Raw genomic sequence first — 9,165 nt, 5'->3', positions numbered from 1 at the left:
GATGCGATGTGAATTAGATAGATGTGAATGAATGGATGGATGTAATGTGATGTGAATAGATGTGATGAGATGTGATGTGAATCAGATAGATGTGAATGAATGGATGGATATAGATGTGTATGTGAAGAATGGATGTGAATGTGTATGTGAAGATCGGATGTGAATGTGTATGTGAAGAATGGATGTGAATGTGTATGTGAAGAATGGATCTGAATGTGTATGTGAAGAATTGATATGGATGTGTATGTGAAAGAATGTGATGTGACATGAATATATGTGAATGTGAAGTGATAGATATGAATGAATGGATAGATGTGAGTAGTCGTACATGTAAACGATTGGATGGATGTGGATGAATGAGATGAGATGTGTATGAATGAGATATGGTGTGGATAGAAGTGATGTGATATAATGTGGATAGAATGCATGTGATGGGATGGTTATGAGAATGAATGTGGTGGATATGAATGAATGTGAAGAATGGATATGAATGAATGTGAATAGATGTGATGAGATGTGATGTGAATCAGATAGATGTGAATGAATGGATGGATATAGATGTGTATGTGAAGAATGGATGTGAATGTGTATGTGAAGATCGGATGTGAATGTGTATGTGAAGAATGGATGTGAATGTGTATGTGAAGAATGGATCTGAATGTGTATGTGAAGAATTGATATGGATGTGTATGTGAAAGAATGTGATGTGACATGAATATATGTGAATGTGAAGTGATAGATATGAATGAATGGATAGATGTGAGTAGTCGTACATGTAAACGATTGGATGGATGTGGATGAATGAGATGAGATGTGTATGAATGAGATATGGTGTGGATAGAAGTGATGTGATATAATGTGGATAGAATGCATGTGATGGGATGGTTATGAGAATGAATGTGGTGGATATGAATGAATGTGGTGGATATGAATGAATTAATGTGATGGATATGAATGAATGTGGATATGAATGAATGAATGTGATGTGATGGATGTTAATGGATGTGACGTAAATGAATGTGATGGACTTGAATGGATGTGATGTGATGTAAATCAGGATGTGAATGAATGAGATGTGATGTCATGTGAATCCGGATGTGAGTGAATGAGATGTGATGTCATGTGAATCCGGATGTGAGTGAATGAGATGTGATGTCATGTGAATCTGGATGTGAGTGAATGAGATGTGATGTAAATTGGGATAGATGTGATATGTGATGTGAATGAATATGATGTGATGAGATGTTAGATGCGAGTGGATGAGATCTGATGCGGATAAATGAGAAAAGATGTGATGAGATGGAAAATGATGTGATGAGAATGGGAATACATATGAAATAAATGAGGATTGATGTGGAACAATGTGGAAAGACGAGAGTTCGTTATAGAAACTGTATTTATGACCTGTTTTTAAATGATTGTTTTACGTCAAAAATGTTGGGGAAGCATTTTGACCGTCTTGTGAATGAGGTCATGGAGACCTATCTGATAAAGCTGCAACAGCTAACGGAGAGTCAACGGAGGACGTCTCACGTAGCAAGGTCGACAGAGGTCTTGACCACCCTCGGTTCGATTTAAATGGTGAGCTTCCGGTACGGTGGATGAGGAACTAAGGAAGCGGCCTATGAGTGAAGCGCTAGGTGACCTGCGAAGGATCCTAAAGGGTGCTCACCATACGGTGCTCGGGCTCAAAGTCGTTGAAGATACCCACACGTACATCATGGAAGATATTGGAACAAGGAGTAAGAGTTGTTTTCTGAATTCGGGCATGGATCTGGTTGATTGACTTTGCTGGTCCTCCAACGGATGAGTCCAGGGCTCTTTTATATGGATCTATTAGTTGATCTGCTGATCTTCAACGGAGATTCCATTTTGATTTTTATAAGTGAATATATTGCCGGGTACTATGAGCTTGAATCTATTGAAAAGGCCTCTGAGTGGACATGTGGTGAGTGTTCTGGTTTGCATTAGTTTCAGTCAGTGGCCATGGCTGATAACAGCAATGATGTATTTCGCATGTTATCTACTGATGACAAATTGGATGGAGACAGCAACTACCCACTTTGGGCATACATGATGCAGCATGTTTTGGTTGCAAAAGGAGTGTGGAACATTGTGCAGGGTATGGATGTATGTCGAGGTTCTGTGGATGTAGGATCTGTTGAGGATGTTGCAGGTTCTAGCAGCTCTACTGTTGCTGCTGTTTTACCCACTGCTGAACAAGCTCGTTGGGATGGTAAAGATACACAGGCTCATGCCTTGATTGCACTTTCTATCAAACGTAATATCATTCCATATATTCGTTCAGCTAAAACAGCAAAACAGGCTTGGGATATTCTAGCTGGTTTGTATGCAGGTCGTAACGAGGCAAAAATCTCTTACCTGCGTAAAGAGCTAGAATCGAAGATTATGCAGGAAGATGATGACATGAATGTTTTTCTTGCTGAGATTAAAGATCTCAAGGAACAGTTGATTTCTGCAAGTGAGATTATTTCTGATCATTCTCTTGTGCAGACTGTTCTTGATGCTTTACCTGAGTCATATCAGACTTTTGCTTCCACGTGGAGACTTGTTATTACTGAGGATAGAACTGATGTTGTCAAGTATGATACTTTAGTCAACAAGCTCTTTTTGCAAGAAGCGCAGTCTAGGCAAAACAGGGCTAGGCAGCGTGCAGTTGATCAAGCATTTGTTGCTACCCACAGCAGAGAAGAAGTGGTAAGGCAGCCCCTTCCACTGTTTCTTCTCCTATTAATAGGTCTGCAACTTCTTCTTCTTCCACAGGTAGCAACAATAGGTCTGAGAAGGCTCTTGATAAAGGCGAGAAAAAGATCAAGTGCAACTATTGTAAGGCAACTGATCATGTCATTAAGAATTGCCCTAAGCTAAAGGCTAAAGAGGCAAAGAAGAAAGAGTCAAATGCAGCCACAATAGCAGATGCTTCTACAAATGCAGATTCTGCAAATGTTGTGCAGGATACAGAATGGGCTTTTAGTGTGTATTGCCAGTATGACCCATCTGTACATGATGCATGTTTGGCAGTATCTGTTGACTCTGATGTATAGTATTTTGACAGTGGTGCTACAAAGCACATTACCTCGCATCGTGATATGTTCACTTGTCTTGAGACTGTCTCTAATGGGAATACGTCACATGTGCCAATAATGCTTCTTACTCGGTGAAGATAAAAAAGAATCTATTGTCTGCCTCTGCGCTTGCTAGACTTGGACTTGTAGTCAAATTTGTGGATGACAGATGTACTGTTCATGATTTGACTTCTGGTGATACGATTATTGCATGGCACCTTGTTTCGTGGGCTGTATAGGTTCAATTCTTATGACAAGTGTGTGGAAGATTCAGCAAATGCAATTTTTGTGATGAAAAGGTAGTTTCAGATGCAAAACTATGGCATGCTCGTTTTGGTCATCTGAACTTTGCTAGTTTGCTGCGTTTGTGCAGAAATTTGATATGGTTGCTTCATTGCTCCCTCTTGAGGTACCATTGAAACATGTTTGTGAAGGCTGTATTTTGGGCAAAATGCAACGTTCTACGTTTTCAAAGGATGGTTCTGTGCGGGCCACTCGCAAATTGCAACTTGTACATAGTGATGTATGTACATAGTGATGTATGTGGGCCTATGCAAACTCCGTCATTTGGTAAACATTTGTACTTCGTGACTTTCATTGATGATTACTCAAGGCATGCATGAGTATATCCACTTAAGGCAAAGTCCGAAGTGTTTTTGTGCTTCAAACAGTTCTTGCTTATGGTTGAAAATGTATCCAATTGTACTGTGGGCACCCGAGCTAACTATTTTCGGTGTGCTGATTTCTAAAGCTTGGTTTATGCTGAATTTGAATAATGATTTTGCTTGAGATATTATCTTTCGCAAATTCCTAGATGGGTATCCTTGTGTGAATTACCTATTCCTAATCACCACCATTCCTCATGCTCAAACCCATCTAAATAATGACAAGTAAGGAGCCACTACAACAAAATCTAACAAAATCAACACCTTTGTAAAGGGGATAAAATCCACATCATCAACTACCACCTCTATTTGGAAATCAATGGAGACCAATTACATCAAAACCCTTTTAATGGTGGTGAAAACCCCAAAGTTATCCAACCCAACCTCACTAATTGTAGAAATTCCTTCATAGCCTAAGAAAGTTTCACAAACAATGTGTTCCTTAGGCACCAAGCTATAGTGATGATCGAGTGTCAACGTGTGGATCCTTAAAAACTATCACCAACACTGAATAAGCAGATCAAAAAAAATCATTAGGACAATCAACCAACATCTCAACATTGGTGGGTACTATCAAAGAAACAAATTTTATAGGTTAAAGTTATTATGAATGTAACACATGGTTATGGTTTCTAAGTCTCAAAGAAACAAATTTTATAAGTTAAAGTTATTATGAATGTAACACATGGATATGGTTTCTAAGTCTCAAAGAGCTATCCCATCAAATGGAGTAAGAAAAAAAAGGAAATCATTAGTCATATTCAATGATTCTCCAAGCTATTATTACCAAAGAATCTACTCCATGTTCAAGGTTTCTATGAAGGAAACACTATGATTTCTCTAACCAATGGGTGCCAAAGAATCTACAGCATGTTCAAGGTTTCTCTCAAGGAAACACTATGATTTCTCTAACCAATGGGTACCAAAGTATCTACTCCTCCACGTCTAAGGTTTCTCTAACCAATGGGTACCAAACACTCAGATTCCTCTAATCAATGGGTAGAATCCACTCCATGTTTAAGGTTTCTATATCAAGGAAACACTCTGATTTCTCCAAGCTATGGGTGACATGATGTACATGTATATCTTCATTTTATACATCATACAATGCAAAAGATATGGGTTCAAGATTTAATGATACATGTACAATAACATCAATTTATCTTGCATACATCTCCAATGACCTGACATATAACTTTAACTTTCCACCATCTTATATCTCCAGCATAAAAAAGCAAGTATATGCAAACAACATCACTAACACATCATTTAGTATGCATCCCATTCCATTCATATGACATACACAATCAAACACCCACGTACAACTAGATAGGCTTTTCTGAATTTCATGTGTATTGTTCCAGCTATATGCGCACACTGTGGAAAACGATAAAGACAATATACTTTATCTCATTGCAAAACATGTGTTTCATGGTTTGGGCCAAGCTTTGTCACAATCTACTTCTAAGCTCCGATTCTTGTTCAAAGAAACATCCTCATTTATCTCAACATCATGTTCTCCCAATCCTTGTCTCGCAAGCATAAATCTATCAATAGCTTCAACACAAGTTGACTTTTCCATTAACCAGCTACTATTAATATCCGATTAATAACTTAATTAAATTCTAATGACACCTACGTGAGGCTACTTAAAGAAGGGGTCTAGTTCCTCAGTAAGGTTGGGCAGCACATCATTTTGCTTACTCTACCTTGCAAGGATCTGTAAACCTAATTCTTACGCAACTGGGGTATTTGGAAAAATAGTCAGTACTCTCACACAGAGTCAAACACAGAGTCAAAGAAAGAGCATGGACGACTCTTTCTTGGGTGGACTACCATTATGGGTAGAGAGAGACATTTGCAGTGGCCCACCACTCGACCATATTTTTTGGAGTATGGCGAGATGTCCAAGTGACCTTGAATAAGATGGCTAGATATCCAAGTGGCCTTAAATAAGATTGGCCTAGGTAAGATGAGAGGTAGTGCAATATGTGTCTTCGTACAACCTGACCACCAAGCAAGGGATTGTTAACAAATGACAGAAAGGAGGTGCGGATATGTTATGCAATGCCCTTAACCTAGGTAAGATGAGAGGTAGTGCAATATGTGTCTTCGTACAACCTGACCACCAAGCAAGGGATTGTTAACAAATGACAGAAAGGAGGTGCGGATATGTTATGCAATGCCCTTAACCTACATGTCATTGGTGAGAAGTATTGATGAGAAGATAAAGAAAAAAAAGCAGGAGGTGGGAGTCACAAAGAACCACAGCCAAAAGGGCTTTGAGATCGACAACCTGAAGCTAGAATATGTGGTGAGTTTTACACCAGAGCTATACACCTCATCACAATCATGACGACACTAGTAGAATACGTGAGGCTACACGATGCCATAATGCATGGCTTCAATAATTGCCAAAAAAGAGAGCAAAGTATCCTAGATTTGAAAAACACACTGTCCGAAATAAGCATTTTGCCCGCCCTTCAAAAGAAACGGCTAAGTAAAGAGAAAGAAAGTCAAAAAGAAAAAGAAAAAGAAGAAACAACACAAGTGGCGCGCGACTCAAAGCAAAAGCAAAACTAGTTACCACTCCGCCGAAACTCCCTCGACATTCAATGTCATGGAGCGAATGGGGGGGCTGGCCAGTGTGCGGGCAGCGCCGCCCCTCCGCTGTAGTCTGGTTACATAGGTCAGTTAGAGTAGCCCCGTGGGAGTTGTCATCGCTCCGTTGTAGTCTAGTTGGTTAGGATACTCGGCTCTCACCCGAGCGACCCGGGTTCAAGTCCCGGCAACGGAAGAGTTGCTCCCGAGTGGCATCCTCCTCCTGCGACGGCCCTTTTGCTGGAGCTGGCGAGCGTTCTTGTCTTTTTTTATTTATTTAGCTAGCATGCATCTAGCAGCAGCGGAACGGTACTTGGACCCATCAACTGTATGTGTTTTATTAAACATCTTTCCCACCATATTTGCCAGGATACTCAATCTTATGCACGCGCACACACACAGTGTTCCCCAAATTACACAAATAGGGAAGTCCTTTATAGTTCCAGGACTTTACAATGGAGCTTTGCACTTCGAGTACCCCCTCAACAAAGAGACTCCGACCACCACTGATGGTAGTATATGAAGGTTTTGGTTTGCTTTTGGTGCTTTTCTTTGACTCCTTTAAAAGTGCTATTTGGACTGTAATTTTGGTGTGTAGACACCTTGGCATTTGGCTAACACACCATACACTTGAACCTTTCAACTCTTTCACTATAAAATGAAAAATGAGATGTGCTCTTTATATCTCTAGAGCATGTACATGATGATGCTTGTTTACAAGCGTGCATGTGTAAAATATTTTCCCACAAAGATGATGAGGATATCCCAAGGATTTTATAATCCTTCTTTTATCACAAAGTTGTAATACTACCCCAAAGGTTTAAAGACTAAAAACCACTAAGGTTTAAAAATAGAAACTTTGTTATGAATTTAAAAGGGGTTTTCCTCTTCTCTCAACAAGGAGATTTCGCTTTATTTCCGCACAAAAATTTTCAAATTCTCTTCTTACGTTGAGTAGCGCACCGCACGGGAGAAGAACCACCGTGATTATATTGGCAATGGCGCACTTGTTGGTGTGGAAGCAGCTCAACGAGCTCTCACAGTGAGCATATACTGTGACTCAGCCAACCACAAGCTTGGCTCACGCAAAGCAACAGGCCCTGATCTCCTCTTCAACAACTTGTTGGCCACCACCCAAGCTACTGCCTGGCTGCGCTCACCTCAAGTTATGGTTGCCTCCACTAAGCTGAGAAATAGAGCTCAATCACAAGGAGCTCTCTGTTGAGCTTATTTAGCTCAACTCAAACCTTGATCTGACCATGAGACTTACGGGTTCGGTTGGATCAGTTTGGTTAGTGATGACCTTGACTACGTGTTAGAATAAAATATCCTGGAGGAATCGCCTATGTCTGCTGGGTAAGGGAAGTCTGCCCTATGCAAGAAGTGCTACTTTCACTGCTAGCACCCTTGAATTCGTTGCGCGGAGGGGGCAGGGATCTTTCGTAAGTGCACTTATGTTCTTCCTCATTTGCTTCCAAGATGAAAGGGCAATGAGGGGGAAGAGATAGAGAGAAAGAAAGAGAAAGAGAGAGGGAGAAGAAGAGAGAAAGAGAGAGATTGAGAGAAAATGGAATTTGATCATGGCTCACACATCAAAGACATTATGTTGACATTAATTAAGTAAGGATCATTTTAAAGCGGCGGCATACCATTTGCATTAGAGAGATCATTCACATATGTGTACTAACAAGAGTGGAACATTAGGCAAATTATGGACTCTCATTTTTGCCCCTTAAAAATTTTCACACCTCCTCTCTCTAGAAAAATGGGCTCATGGTGAATTTTTTGCAAATCAAATCAAAATTTGGCAGAGATTGCACATTTGGAATCTACTCATTATTGAGACTTTTCCAATGATATATAGCATGATGGAAAATTTTGATTATTCAAGAAGTCCCTGAATTGGTGATGACGTCCTATCAAACATATGTCTTATTGTGTAAATTCTAGGTTGATATAGAAGGCATCAGAGAGACGGGTTTCCGTTAATGAGTTCCGGTTGGGGCAACAACAACTGCCAGGGGTGCAAAAAATTGAGTAAATAGAATGGTTTCTATAATCTATTACAGATCATGCTAAGACACCTTCCCGTGCTACAGTTAGGTCTTTACCCGTTGTTCTGAATAGATATGCCCAGTTTAGCTAAGTTGCCCGAACGACATTGGGGTCACTCACAATGTGGAAAGACAAAGAATAAGGCTAGTTCTCATTCCAACCTAAGCTTCGTTGGTCTCTTCTCCATAAGCCGGACCGCCAACATTAAGGCGAGATCACATTGGTCCAGTCCCTAGATTAAAATATGGTACAAAGAAACCTAAAAATTCGATACGAATAAAAAGGTCAAATCAAGGAATGGTTGCTTGTCTTGCTCATCGCCTTTAGACCGGTTTAATTCCTTGGGAAACTTTTACAACAACACATCATTAACTTGGGGACTTCTTAAATAATCAAAATTTCCCAGCATGCTATATATCATTAGGAAGGTCTCGATGAGTAGACCTCATTACCAAAAGGGAGCCTATTCATGACACAACCTGGCCAATGAATGTAGAAGTTAAGGTGAACTCTCGAGCAGCCCCTTTTGAGACCTCATTACCAAAAGGGAGCATCCATGTGGATATTCCTAGCCAGACAGACCTAGCTTCACCAATAAGTGCTACAATTGTTGATCCCCCACATATGCAACAACTTTTGACTGATGGAAGAACCCTAGAAGAGATAGATCAAGTAGAGATTCACGTACACGCTGCTAGAGCTATAGAGCAAGAGACCTTGCGTAGAGGTCAACAAAGATTAGTATCCCAAGCCGCTCA

At 40.2% G+C, this 9,165-nt stretch overlaps 1 non-coding gene across 1 annotated transcript; it reads left to right on the top strand.

Annotated features, from left to right (window-relative positions):
* Positions 1-6,475: 6,475 nt before the first annotated feature.
* TRNAE-CUC (transfer RNA glutamic acid (anticodon CUC)) lies at positions 6,476-6,548 on the top strand. The gene has a single exon. It is a non-coding gene; the product is annotated as a tRNA-Glu (tRNA).
* The last annotated feature ends 2,617 nt before the right edge of the window (positions 6,549-9,165 follow it).

Source organism: Cibotium barometz, chromosome 26, assembly GCF_041138505.1.
Source record: "Cibotium barometz isolate CiBa-2024 chromosome 26, ASM4113850v1, whole genome shotgun sequence".
NCBI lineage: Eukaryota > Viridiplantae > Streptophyta > Polypodiopsida > Cyatheales > Cibotiaceae > Cibotium > Cibotium barometz.
This window is presented reverse-complemented; position numbering and strand designations above follow the sequence as displayed.